Source organism: Heliangelus exortis, chromosome 9 (assembly GCF_036169615.1).
Source record: "Heliangelus exortis chromosome 9, bHelExo1.hap1, whole genome shotgun sequence".
Taxonomy (NCBI): Eukaryota; Metazoa; Chordata; class Aves; order Apodiformes; family Trochilidae; genus Heliangelus; species Heliangelus exortis.
This window is the reverse complement of record NC_092430.1, coordinates 10,111,701-10,126,153: the sequence shown is the minus strand read 5'-3', so window position 1 is coordinate 10,126,153 and position 14,453 is coordinate 10,111,701.

Here is a 14,453-nt window from a genome sequence, read left to right as displayed (position 1 = left end):
CATCCTGGTGAGTCACAGTCCTGAGTGTGTTGGTGCCATGGAGTCCTCCAGCTATTTCTGCTGGAGGGGAGACGAGTTGCTGGGTTCTGCCCATCCTTTTGGGACAGAAAGGGAGGGAAATGAGGAAGAAGAGGAGGAAGCAGAGACACAGAATCTAGTGGTTTGATAGAAGAGGGAAATTGTACTCCCTAGTCTAATGTCTGCCCTTTCTTCTGTGTTACAATATGTTGAGACTTTCAGGCTGGACATGATGTTGCTGGAATCAAGGCTGAAATTAGTTTTCAACCATTCATCCCTAACTGTTCTGTTTAAAAAAAAAATTAAAAAAAAAGAGGGAGAGAGAGAAGGTGGGGGGAAACAAAAGTAAATACAAAAAGAGAAATGTTAACATGTGTGGTGCAGAATATATACAGCAGACAAAGCTCTGCTTGTTCTTCCACAATGGCTTTGAAAAGCAGGTGTCATAGCAGCTGTACAAGGTTAAAGCACAGGGACCATTATGTACAAAATGAGTGAGTCTTTATCCAGAGTCTGCTTCAGCTCTTAAGAATGTGCTTCCTATTGTGCCAGTGTTTGCTGGAAGGACTCCATCTATACAATGGAGAAATTTTTCATTCTCACCTTCCCCCCAACCTCCGTTCCACCATCCAAATCTACAGTTATGGATATAATACAGACCTCTGGCATTCAAGGTCCTCATTGCCCTATACTTCTGAAACAAAAGCTATTGTGCTGCACCATGAAAGCCTGCCTGTGGCAGAATAAAGCCGTGCAGCAGTGGACCCTGAGAGAGTATTTGTGAGGCATTCTCCAAAGTTAAAATCCTGGCGAAAACAAAACGCTTCCAATTAAAAATGTTCTCTCATTTTTGTTTTGTGGCTTTGTTTTATTTTTTTTTTTGTTTGTTTTATTTTTGGTTTCCTTTTCTCTCTCTCCCCTTCTTGGAGATGTTTAGAGAGATGTTAGTATAAAAAGGCAAGTGACCTGTCCTTGCTTTCATTCTCAAAGGCAAAAAGATGGAAAGAGAAGCGGGAATGCACATCTTGGGAGACAAGCATTATTATTAAAAAAAAAAAAAAAGAAAAAAGTTAAAAACCAGGCCAGGACATAGCATCTTCCCAGTAGGCATGGGATAGGCTGATGTGCTCTGAAATATGAGCTGTGAGGCTCAGCAGCTGCCTTTTTAAAATACATTTTTGTGGAACTAAAAAGCACAGGGTGTAACAGGAGAAATATCCCATTCCCAGAGAAATATTCCCTTCCCCACAGCAAATCCAGCATGCCTCATATCTCTCCTAGAGGGAGCATGGCAGATGGTCTCCATATTAAATAACTTGTCCCCTGGGCATGTCTTTAGGCATCATAGTGCAACAGGGTGTATGGAAGGAGCTGGTAGCTGTTCATATTGCCTCCCCAAGAGCCAGACCAGCCTCATTCAAAATGAGCCACCAGAGCATGGGCTTCCAGACACGTGCTGAAGCTGCAGAAGAGAAGAGTGAGGGCTTTGCTGCGTCCACCAGTCGATGCTACTGGGACAAACCTACCCCCTTATTTGGGTTGTCCCAATATTGGTCTCTGTTGGGCGCTCAGACCCTTCTTCCTGCTTGTGATGTGGTCCTTGTTGGCTAGCACACCCTTCCTGGAAGAACCAGGGCATAGCTGAGGAGGTTGTCCAAGGCTTGAGTCTGCCTTGTGTCTTTGAAAGGAGTCAAACACTGAATCCTTAACAGGCTGGCAGGAGGGCTTCTGTCTCTAGGACAATGGTTCTCCCATCTGCACCACAAACAGGTTAGGATCAGGTGCCAGAGGTGGAAACCACTTGGTGTAGAGGAGAGGGGTCCACAAAAGTTATTCTCATGTCCAAGGTCTGTATCCTCCACAGCTCAAGTTGCCCAGGTTGATGAGCGTGTCTTGTCTTTGGGGTTGGAAAGAGGTAGTAAAATGGGGAGGGCTTTGCCACCACAGCTTCTGAGTGTGTTGGTGAGGAGTTACAGCACTGCAAAGGAAAAGCCAGCATCAAAATTGTGTGTGAGAGAGGCCTGGGGTGCTGCAGAGCTTAAAGCACCCTGCAGCATCCCTCTCTCTTCTGATGGACAGTGACTGAAACAGGGGATGGATCTCTCGGTGTCTTAGTGTGTCTCAGAAGCAGAATATTGCTCTTTGGTCTTCATTTGCACAGCTATCCATCCTAGTGTTGGGACTCCTCAAAGTAGTGCTGGGCTTGAGGTTTTTTGGCTTTATACTGACCATGCTCCAGAGCAGATTTCATCAAAAATTTTCTTGTTTTGATCCTTTGCTATTCAAATGTGTTAGAAAAATCTAGTGAAGAAAGTTAATTCCAAGTTAGTAGAAGTGATTGACCCTCTAAGCTGTGTGTTCCTGAATGCATTTTCTGTCTGCTGGGTAGCAGTCACCTGGGTGCTGTTAAATGGTGCAGGTTGCCCAGGGAGGTGGCTGAGGCCTCATCCCTGGAAATATTCAAGGTGAGGCTTGAGGAGGCTCTGAGCAACCTGATCTAGCTAAGGGTGTCCCTGCTTACTGCAGGGCGGTTGGACTGGATGACTTTTAGAGGTCTCTTCCAACCCACATGATTCTATGATTCTGAATACTGGATTTAGGAAGCAGTTGTGTTGGCTGCACAAGCCAACAAGGAGGAATTCATGCCAGGCATGGGACAAGGATGGACATCACAGTTTGTCCCCTAGACATGGAGGTCTTTTGAGTGGGAGATCCAACATTTTGGGCCAACAAGGTAGAAGGACTGTATGGTGACTTTCTTCTCCATGATATGTTTCCCCTCTCCCCCCATCTTTTCGCTTTCAGGGTGGTTACAGATGTCTTCCAGAATGAAAGCAGAGTGGCAAATGGCTCATCGAGAGTTTTTCTGCCTCTCACAAAACAGCTGCTGGGCAGTATCACCATTCTCCTAAGAGTCTTGGCAGATTTGCAATTCTTGTGTGGTTTCAAGGCAAAGGGAAAAATGGAGCTAGAACAGCAAGCTGATGTCAAGAAATGAGCTAATGAAGAGAGATCACAAAGTGTGCAACCTCACTGGTTGGATCTTTCTCTCCAGTTACCTTGGTAACTGGGTAGTGATCTGATGTTGCTGGGTTTTGTGTCCTTCAAGTGAAAGAAGCTCCAAGTACCCACCACTGAGTATTGATATCATATTCATATCATATCATATTCATCTACAAAAGGTAACAAGTTATGGACTTTCTAGGTACTGTGTTGAAGGAGGATATGTCTCTTCCTCAAAATCTGGATAAAATTACTTCTATTTTTCTATGACCAAATAATTTAGTGTATCTTTTGATGTACTGAGTTTTCTCAGGACCAAATTGAAGGGATCACAGTGGGACTGCTTTTCCTTAGTAGCATGCTTAGCTGGATCTCCTCACCCTTTCAGCCTCAGGTCTTTCTGCTAATGGTAATGTTGGTTGAAGAGGGGATGAGCTGCTGTTCAGCAGAAACAGGACTTAAACTACGTTTGGATAGGGATGGACTTTATTCATGTTAAAAACCCACCAGCTCACAGTGATGTAGAAGCCTCTCTGGCCAATGACAGACATTTTGATTTGGACCACCAGTGAGTCTGGGCAGATTTGGATCCAGCAGCTAACTTCCACTCTCTTGGCCTGGGGCTGCCATGGACCCACCAGTGGCACCTTTAGCAATAGAGGAGGATGGTGGTGACTCTGGGCTTACTCTTTCCCCCAAGAATCCAAAATTGGGGCATTGTGTCTCTTAAGGATGACAGAATGCTACTGCATCCCTGTTACATCCCCTGTCTCTCTTTGGCTACTCAACACTACCAGGTGAGATAATACAGCATGGGGGGAATGGACCTTTATCTAGCCACCCTACCTGGCCACCAGCTCTTGCTCCCCCCTTTCTAGCCTTACTTATGGCTCTTAACCCTGAGGTGTGGGGTAAGGATGTTAGAGAGGTGCAGTGTCTCTGGGACACAGAATTGTTTGGATGGTCTGGGGGAAACCATGGTCTGCTTCAAATTTCCTTGGTCTTCTTGGTCCAAGAATTTCCCAGGTCTCTTCACAAAATTTCCAGCAAGCTATTAAAACTATTCTGCAGGTAAACCCAAAGCCTCTGGTGGGGGGGAAATGTGAATTCCCTCTTTGAACTGTCCTCTTTTTCCCAGCTGCTTTCTGGGTGGTGGTTCTGCAAAGTCCTGGGAGTGTGACCTGGAGACTGGGATAATGAGAGCTGGAGGGAGCTGGCTGGGGAGAAGAGGAGATGCCTTGGAGCAGAGCAGGGCTGGGTACAGAATGTTGTCACCTTGTGCACTCAGGTGAAGAGCCAGGGGCTTCAGCAGACCTGATGAAGGTCTGAACCAAAAATTTCAAATTTAATCTGAGAAAAATCTGGGAGGCTGTCAGAGGACAGTCAGGGGGAGCAGGGTGGTGGTTTTCGGTCCCAGTGGCCTGAGCAGGGTTCCAGGCACCTGGCTGTGCATTCAGGGATGCAGCAATTGAGCAGCTGCTATTGACAGCACAGCTTCCCCAGTCGATAAAAAGGAGGGAAGGTGAAGAAGAGCAACAACACACCCGAAATGGGATGGAAAGGCTGAAAAGCCAAAGGATGTGAAGGTTAGGTAACCAGTGTCCTGGGTGGAGAGAGCAGGGAGGTGGAGAAGGAGGAGGGAGGTGGAGAAGGGCAGGGCAAACAGCATCTAGGGATATATAAATTACATACAAATACATTTTCAGTGATTCTGCAGTCTTAGATGAAGTAGTAGAGTTCTCCCCTCAATTATCCACCCATGAGGGCTGCCCTGGTCCCACTGGGGACCACCCATGTGCTGCTGGGCACAGGACATACCCGTGGGGCAACTTCATCCTTTATCTTTTTTACCATCGCCTTTGAAATACCAGAGCAGGTGTTCGGATGGAAAAACTGCAGAAAATTCCTCCAGACAATGAAATGATTCAATTTACTGCCCGTGGCAGAGGAAGTACATCCTAGCAGGGCCAGAAGGTTGCAGGGCAGCACTGGATCAACGAGTTTCTGCTGCCATCCTGTGGCCAAGATCCGTGTTGCATTGCCTGATAATTGTCTTTTTTAAGAGATTCCTGGTTGGAGGAAGGTGGAGGCAAATGTTCTCCCGTCCCATGGACACCCTCAGCAGAATGTGTTGAGGCTGCTCCACTCCACGCTGCTGCTCGAACCGCCCTGCTGTGGGCATCCAAAAGCTGAAAAGCTTTTACCTTCCAGCCTGACACGTTTTGCAAAAAAATATTTTGTTGTGAAACCTTCCCCTGCGGTTTAGACCTGCAGGGTTAACCTGTGCACCCTTCTCTACTATAAAAAGTCAATTTTTCCCAAGTTGCTTAGGTGTGTTCCCATCACTTCTGTGGTGGAAATTCCATCACACAACTCCTGAGCAGATGGAGTAATTATAAATCAGTGGAATCAGGTCCCAGCCCAGATTTTGCTTTTCTGTAGATCAATAGGCACAGCAACACATTCAAAGCCAAAGCCAGCCATGCAGGGTCAGGATGCTCTCAGGTGATGCCAGATGCTCTGGTACATGCAGGATCTCCTCCTGCAGCCTGTGCCTTGTGTTGAGATGGATTAAACAAATGTTTGTGAGCTGCTTTGAAAACACAGAGCACTGGAAATGTTCTTGATGAGGCTGGTGACAATATTTACAGGGCTCTTTTTAATTCTAAAATAATGCCTCCACCTTAACCTGAATCTTTGTCATGGCTTTGGGTGGGGTAATGTTTGATGGTCATTGATGTCAGGAGGCATCTTGGGAGAGCAATATGGATGAAAAAGAGAACAAGGAAGAAAAAAACCCAAAAAAACCTCCAAAGAAAAGTAACGTTTACGAATGGGAAATCCCTGGGGAGGGGAGCTCTGGAAAGCTACCTTGCTTTGCCCGATGAGAGGTAACTTACAAGGGAGCATAACTTACAAGGGAGCAGCAGGCTCGTCCTCTGCACAAAACTTGAAATTCCCAATGGAAAGGAGAGGTTTGGCCAATACACATGCAGTTATTTGACACTGGTGTTTTCTTCTGAAAAATCAATGGAGGATTTAGACTCCCAGTGACTCAGAAATGGTGGTACACGCAGCCTTCTGTTGATGGCTCTGCACAGAAACAGCTTAGGCTCTGCATGCCAGCATTATGGGTCACCTCCATTTTGGTTGCTTTTCCAACACTGTACCTAGAAAATGAGGTTGAAGAAGTTTTCAAGTAGATAGCTGAGCCTTTTATTACCCCTCTCTCCCCCCCCCCCAAAAAAAAAAAAAATTGCTTTTCATGAAAGAGTGAGAGGCAGCAGCAAACCATCCAGACATGGCAAAGCCAAGCAGAGAACAAGTGTATTTTTCAAGAGTGAAACTCCACTTTTCCTGTGACTTTCTTCACTATCTGCATGTCATGTCAATGGATAGATCTAATGCATTGGGGCAAAAGAAGTAAAATTAATTACTGTTAAATTAAAGCCCAAATATAGATTGGGAAGGATCTGGAGACACATCCCCCAGAGGGCTGGAGATTTCTGCCTTTGCAAGGGTTCTCCCCTGCAGCACTGGGACTCACCAGTGGCACCACCACAACTTCTGAATTCCTTGACTTGAGGAAGGAGGAGAAGAGCAAGGATATAAATCTTGACTCTTTCCAGCTATGCAGGGGATGGTGGGAGGGTTTATTCTTCGCCCCCAGAGGACTTTGGAGCCTTGTAGGGACATCTGTCCTCACTGCTCACATGCTGTGTCTTCTCCTTTTCATTCATCTTGAAATCAGTGAAGCCCTCTCCTTGTTCTTTTGCTCTTCCCAGAGCACTATAAAACAGGGCTGAAAGGTACCTTGAGAGGTCTTCCTGTATGGCCCAAGGAGGCTTTACTTAGAAGTAAGAAGTAACCACAAAGAAAATATTGAAAAGAATATGAGGAGTGTCCCAAGTGCTTTCTGCCCACCAAGGCAGCCAGCAGAGCATTGCCAAAGTAAATTTTGTCTTTCCAAAGTAACTGGAAACAGAGACAATTGTTCTCATCAGTGCCAGGCTTTAGGTCTTGAGATAGCTGGGGCTGCATTATGTGCAAGCACAATTCCTGGATTTCCAGGGGGAATCTGTTGGTGTCAAAGCAATGAGAAGGAAAAAAAAAAGGCTTGGAGGGAAAGACTTGAAATGGTGCTAGTGCAGATGCATCTGAGCCTTTAGATTCTGGCCACAAAATCTGAAGCAGGAATTTACCATCTGTTTGGGCTTTAGATGTTAAAATCACCCTTCTCCCTCACCCCCTAAATTAATTGCTGCTGGTGGAATGGGTTTAATGCAGTGTTCCTGTGTATGAGGATGATGTGGCTGGCACATGCACTGATGGTATTTCAGGAAGTCACTCACACGGGTGGTCCCCAGTGGGACCAGGAAGTCACTGCCTTAGAGACCTTTGCTGTGGCTGCAGTGGGTGAGATGGAGCTGCTGTCCTGTGATGTGATGTGATGTGATGTGATGATGTGATGTGATGTGATGTGATGTGATGTGATGTGATGTGATGTGATGTGATGTGATGTGATGTGATGTGATGTAGGAGACCCCAGAGGGGGCTTGGCTCTTGGCTAAGAGGGACCACTGATCCAGACTGGGACTCTGGCAGGTATGGTTGTGGGGTTGTGCTCACACTGGTTGCCTTCCAGTTACCTTGGGTCACCCCCCAGGGCACCTCTCTGTGCCTCCAGACCTCTTGCTTGGGTTGGCATCCATGCTGCAGAGGGAGATCTGGGGATATAGAGGGTTTGCCAAGAAGGCTTAAGATTGGGATTGGAGCTGGAGATAGGCAGATGGCTGCTGGGGTGAAGCTTTTCTGGTGGTGATGGTGATTAAGGGGTTGAAAAGCCACTGTGCTTTTGGCAAACCACAGAGAGATAGGGCACCAGAGCACCCTGATGAGAACTGCTTTTTCCTTGAAGACCCTGATAACCTGAAGCCAATGCTACTTGCTCTGACTTGTTGGGAAGGGCAGCAACATGCAGAGCAGCGCTGCTGCCTGTGCCCTCCTGGGCTACAAGTCCTTTCTTACCCTGCTCCTCTGAGTCACCCCCACCACCCAGCCCTCTTTGACTAGTTGCAAAACTTGCCTTCCAAAAAGTTTCCTCAAGTGCCCAACATTCTTCTGAGACACAGCTTACTATGGGGTTCTGTGGTAGAGGCCATCCAGTGATGGAAGGAGTGATTTCACGGTGTGGCCTGTCTCTTTTGGTGGTATCTGCCTTTCTTGCCTGGTGACTAACACCCCTGAGTCATACTTCTCAATATAAGTCATGGGCAAATAACAACATTGGAGATCTTTAACCTCCTATAGATAATGAAAAGCATATATAAAGTTTTTGGGTATGTGGCTAAAGACTAAAACACAGGAAAATAAGTTTTGGCTGGGCTAACCTTTCTTTTCACCCTCTTTTTTGCATCCCTTTCCCTTCCCTTTCCTTTCCCTGGATGATCCTGTAAGGCTAGAAACAGAAATCTCATTTTGGAATGAAAAGTTCTCCTGAATTTGCATCTGAAGATCTTGGCTTCTCTCTCCCCAGATTGGTTTCTAAAATCAGACCTTGAACCTGTTCTCACTCCAGCTCTGCTTTTTCCAATGCATTCACTCTTTGCAAACCAACCCCCCCCTGCTCCCAAACCCAACTCCTCTTTGAAATAACACATTGCCACCATGTCTAGCCCTGAAAATGGCCAAACCAGCATGTTGCTTGTGCAGATCTTGTTCCAGAGAAGCAGCCAAGGCCTAGACCACTTCCCAGGTGGGTTTTTATTGACCCCTGGAAGGTACTACAAGTGCTATGCCTGCAGTTTATCTGCTTCCCCATGCAGGGGTTCAGGAGGATGCAAACAAAAGTATTATTAACATGGTACTTGGCTCCTAGTGGGTAGAAATGATGCAAGATGGTTTTGGCGCAGTAGTACTTTTTTCCCTCAAAAAAAAAAAAAGGAAAAAAAAAAGAAAAAAAGGGGAGGAAAAAAAGGACTTTAATTGAAGCCTGCAATGTTGTAGAAATGGAAGATCTAAGTTTTAATTGAAAAATAATTATAACCACTTAATCATTTTAAATGAGGGCTGTAATTGCAGTCGGTTCATAATAGCCAAATACAGACACTTAGATTCCTGCAATAAAGCAGGGATGGTACAGCTTGATTTGCTAATAGCTCTTCCACTTCTCCCCTCTTTTGTCTCAAAGATTAATTCCAGCAAGGGCTATTAGTGCCGTTAATTGGTTCTGCAATTTAGACCTTGTGCTTGTGAATGAGTGACTGATGCAGACCTATCAGCCAATAATGTGAACACTTTGTCAATGTGTTCCTCATTGTCCGGCGCCACGCAGCTCCTCCGGCAGCTCCTCTGCCACCCAACCCCGGCTCCCTGGGGGGATCAGGAAGAGTGGGTCTGCTCCGAGGTGAGGGATTCACTTAGCTTTAGATAGGTCACCAAGATGTCTTTGAAATTATGGCCAGCTTATGAACGAAATAATTAGGCAGTCATAGGAGTCCTCCTTGGCGGGGACAAATCCTGTATTCAGGAGAAATCTCCTCTGCTCTGCGGGCAGGAGGAGGTTCAGTGGGATTGTGAAGTTGGTGAGGAGACAGGTTAGATGGAGAGGAGACATTGCTGGTGGGAAGAGGCTGATGGCTCCTGGCAGAGTCCCATGGGAGTCATATTCCTAGATGGAATTCTCCATCCCAACAGGTATTATTTTTCAGCTGTGCAGTCATGGCCTCAGTGATGGGCAGTGGGAAGGGATTGTGGGCCCAGCTGGTGGGACTGAGGAAGTGGAAAAATGGAACAGGTTGCCCAGAACAGAATAGGTGTCCCAGGGAGGTGGCTGAGGCCTCATTTCTGGAGATTCAAGGTGAGGCTTAACTAGGCTCTGAGCAGCCTGATCCAGTTGAGGGTGCCCCTGATCACTGCAGGGCTAATGGGAGCAGCTGGTGGCCCCATCCCTGATGAAGCCCAAAGAAGGGGAAGTCTTTACCCTTCTCCTATCCATTTTGTGAGAGAGAACTGAGAAGAGACTGCCATTTAGCCTTTGTAGAAAATAACTCTAATTTTAGGCCCAGCACATGTGAAACCATAGTTCTGAATTTGTTGCTCTGTCCTCCTTTTCCATTCTGTTAATTTTTAAGTTGATTGCCTCTCAGAACTTTTTATCTCCGAGTTGTGTATATTGTTTCTTTCATTAGTTATCGAGATACTGCATTATACTAATGCAAAACCACAATATATAAGCATACCATTATTTATTAATTTTTTTCAACTTGCTTATCTTTTTTTTTTTTTTTTCCCATAGCCATTCCACAGGGAAAGCAAAACCTGTGGTCACCATTTCCTGAAAATCCCACTACTGAGAGCAGCTCTGGCAGATTATTTTCCTCCAGCATTGTTTTATCAGCACAAGGAAGATTATCCTGGTTCCACTTCAATCTAGAAGAAAACAGAAGGAAGCACCTGAGACAGACTGGGCAGCATGGGTGAGCATCACTCAGCAAGTCTCCCAAGGTCCATCAAGGAGTATTGTCCTGAAAAGAGGTACGTTGGCTCTCTCTCTGTCCACACCTCTTCATGCAACACTTCACAAACATAAAGGCCATTATCCCCTGTAGGCAGACAAGCTCCTGGTCATCTGCTCATGGTAACATCTCCTTCAACCTCAGCATCTTGTAAGCTGGGAAAAATACACATGGGTTGGACATCCAGGGAAGGAATCTGAAAACTGGGGTGTCCTGGCCTGAGTGTTGCCTTCCAGTCAGTCACTCTCCTGTCTGCAGAACCTCCCAGTCCATTCGAGGCAGAAGGTGGGGAAAAGCATCAAACTGTTGTGGAGGTTTGGTGTTGTGCACCAAGTACATGACTATTTATAGATGCATCTTTATGCTTTAATCTTATTTGTAGCATCAAAAATATTTTTGCAACTGTGCTTCTGTAGAGTTCAGCTCTGATGCAGTTCCTTTTATCCTGAGAGGAAATGCTGTGAGATCTTTGACCCTATAGAGATATTTTCACCTCCTGCTGTTTTGTTGTTTGTTGGTTTGGGTTGTTTTTTTTTGTTGTTGTTTGTGGGTTTTTTTTTTCATCCAGGAGGTGACAGCTATTCAGCAGGGACTTATGCTGACATTCTTTCAGTTCTTTAAAAATAAAAGAAATTATTTGCTTCATAGCAGAAATTTAACAGACCTGGGGAAGAGGTTGGGATGAGCTTAATGTTCTTGTTTCAGTTACTAAATTAAGTAACAAAAAATGAAGGATTCACCCTTCACCTGCCTTTTTTTTTTTTTAAATCTGCTCCCTTACAGTGGACAAATCCCTCCCATTAAAATCACTTGTATTTCATAGCAAATATCACTGTTCACTGGAGGGTGGACTCATCCTTGCTCTTGGGTACTGGGGAAAACCACAATCTAGGAATAAGCTTTTACAGAAGAGCATAAGTAGGGTGGGAAGTGTTTTTATTGCAACCAAGGAGGAATTGCTCAGATGAGAGGAGCAGGGAAAGGGCAATAGCAAAGGCAAGAGCCCAAGGTGGTGTGTGATTGTCCCAGGTGAGCTGAGTGAGAGTTGCAGATGGCACATGAAGAGGAGAAACGGTTGTTAAAGGTGCTGGTGAGTTTTGAATGAGGGAAGTAAGTGGTACTCTCACATCAGGTTGGTGAGCTCAGTCCTTGATTATTCTCACTGTGAAGTAGTCAGTGGATAAAACTATGCTTTGACTGCAGCTAGGAATCCCAGACTGGTCCAGACTGGTTAGGGTTGGAAGGGACCTTAAAGTTCATCTATTTCCAACCTCCTGTATGGGCAGGGATACCTCTCACTACAACAGGTTCTCCAAGCCCCATCCAACCTGAGCTTCAACACTGCCAGGGATGGGGCAGCCACAGCTTCTGTGAGCATCCTGGGCCAGGGTCTTCGAGTAAAGAATTTCTTCCTAGTATCTAATCTATAGCTCCCCTCTTTAGTCTGAAACTGTTCCTCCTCATCCTATCACTCCATGCCCTTGCAAAAAGTCCCTCTTCATCCTTCCTGTGGCTCGTTCAGGTACTGGAAGGTTCTCTAAGATCTACCTGCAGACTTCTCAAGGCTCAGCAACCCCAGCTTTCTCATTCTGTCTTCGTGGGAGAGAAATTTCATTTTGTAACTGATACTACTTGCTCACAAGGACTCTGCTCTTCTGGGTGCTGTAAACTGGCACAGTCTTTGAAATAAACAGAGTGATGACTTGGCCAAGGCCATTGCCCCCAGCCCTTCCCACCCAGGGATCCAGGGTACTAAACAGAGACGCCTTTTGTCAGGTTGATCGACTGCAAGGCAAACCTAGCCTTTTTATTTAATTGGTTGAACACAGTCCCTTGCCATCATGAGTTTCTCCTGTGGCTGGGTGAAGCTGGTTGTGACAAACCCAGGGAGTGTATTTGCACTCTGATCTTAGGCTCTATATTTAGCTGTGTGATACTGGGAAAGCTTCCTGTGATTAAGTTGTGTTGACCAATACCGAAAGCTCTTGCAGCCACGACATCCATCAGATGTGAGGTGTGTCACCAGGACTGGGTAGCACTATGTCCAAAGAAGGATCTGGGAGAAAGAATGAATTATAACAGTGTCCATGAATCACCAGTACTGTTTTTTTTGGGGGGAAAAAAAGGCAAACAAGGTAGTGTTTGGTTTAAAACAGGGCATTGGTGGTGAGACATAAGGAGAGAACTTTTCCCTGTTTCATGTCTGCTTTTGGGCACTACTTTTCGTGGATGATGGGTGATGAACTTCAATAAAGGGCATCTAACGTTCAGGATTTACTGACAGTTTCTCTGAGATAAATTGTCCTGGTTGAGAGCAATATTCCCTTCATGGATGCTCTCTGATGGCAGGTCAGAGCTTTATGAGGAGTAGACTTGCTCTGCTTTCAGTGTGGGAAAGGACTGTGATGACTTTCCAAGGTCCCTTCCAGCTTGCTTAGTTCTCTCAAAAAGATGCAGAAACAAAATAATTCCTAGGACCCAACCACTGTACTAACACAACAGGTTGGGTCTTCTTCAGAAGCAGCTTCACAGGGAAGTCCATAAGTGTCTGAGAGAGACCTAATGGTCCCTGAGCAAGGATGAGTGTAGCCAGGTGGTAGAGATCCTCTTCTTCATGCTCCCTGATGACCTTCCACTTCCACCACCTCAATCTCACCCCACTGGGCTCCACTTGTTCAATTCCCTTCCTGCACATAGTGTGTGAGTTTAGCTCTGCCCATAGAGAGCAGTGCTCCAGCAACATCCCCCTTTACTCTCCAGCTGCACACAGGTTGGCCTGAGTGGAAAACTGGGCTAGGAAAGAAGTGGTGGGGGATGAAGCATAATGGGCAAAAAAGACATTACTCAGCAAAGTGATTTTTTTGGGGTGAGGTTGTGTCTCTTAAATTGCTCTTGTCTTACAGTAATGCATAGTGACATGTGTGCCTTGCCCTCACTTGTGTTCATCTACACAAGTCCACATTCCTGTTTGGTTGAGGGTGAAAAAGCAGTAGTGAATGAAGAAACACCTTGGTTTCCATGTACATTCTCCCTGGGCTGTCAGCCAGACTTGATCCTTTCACAACAAACTGCAGGTTCACACCATTCCCTCTTCAGCAACTGCTGCCTTTCCTGTGGGCTTCCAGGGCTGACCTTACTGGGCAGCAAGGTCCATCCAAGCATCAGAACTTCATGAGGTTCAATAAGGCCAAGTGTAAGGGCCTCTGCATGGGCGGGGAAATTCCTGGTGTCAATACTGGTTGAGGGATCAAGGGATTGAGAGCAGCCCTATGGGAAAGGGCCTGAGGGTACTGATGGATGAAAAGCTGGACATGAGCAGGCAATGTGTGCTTGAAATCCAGAAAGCCACCTGTGTCCTGGGTGGCAGCACCTGCAGGTCCATGGAGGTGATTCACCCTCTTTGCTCTGCTCTGTTGAGACCCCCCTGTACCACTGGGTCCAGTTCTGGGGTCCCCAGTACCAGAAGGACACAGAGCTGTTGGAGATGATTGTGGGGTTGGAGCAGCTCTGCTCTGGAGCCAGGCTGAGAGAGTTCAGCCTGGAGAAGTCTGTGGGGAGATCTTAGAGCACCTTCCAGTGCCTGAAGGGGGTCTACAAGAAAGATGAGGACAAAAATGATGGTTTTAAACGGGAAGAGGGTAGATTCAGGCTAGGAAGAAATTTTCTCCTGTGAAGGTGGTAAGACACTGACCGAGATTGCCCAGAGAGGTGGTAGACGTCCCATCCCTGGAAACACTCAAGGCCAGGTTGGATGGGGCTTGGAGCAACCTGACCTAGTGGAAGGTGTCCCTGCTCACTGCAGTGGAGTTGCACTGGGTGGCCTTTGAAGGCCTCTTCCAACCCCAACCATGCTGTGATCTGCTGCAGCACTCTGCTGTCCTTTTCAATACGTTATCCTCCTTTTATTCACTCTTC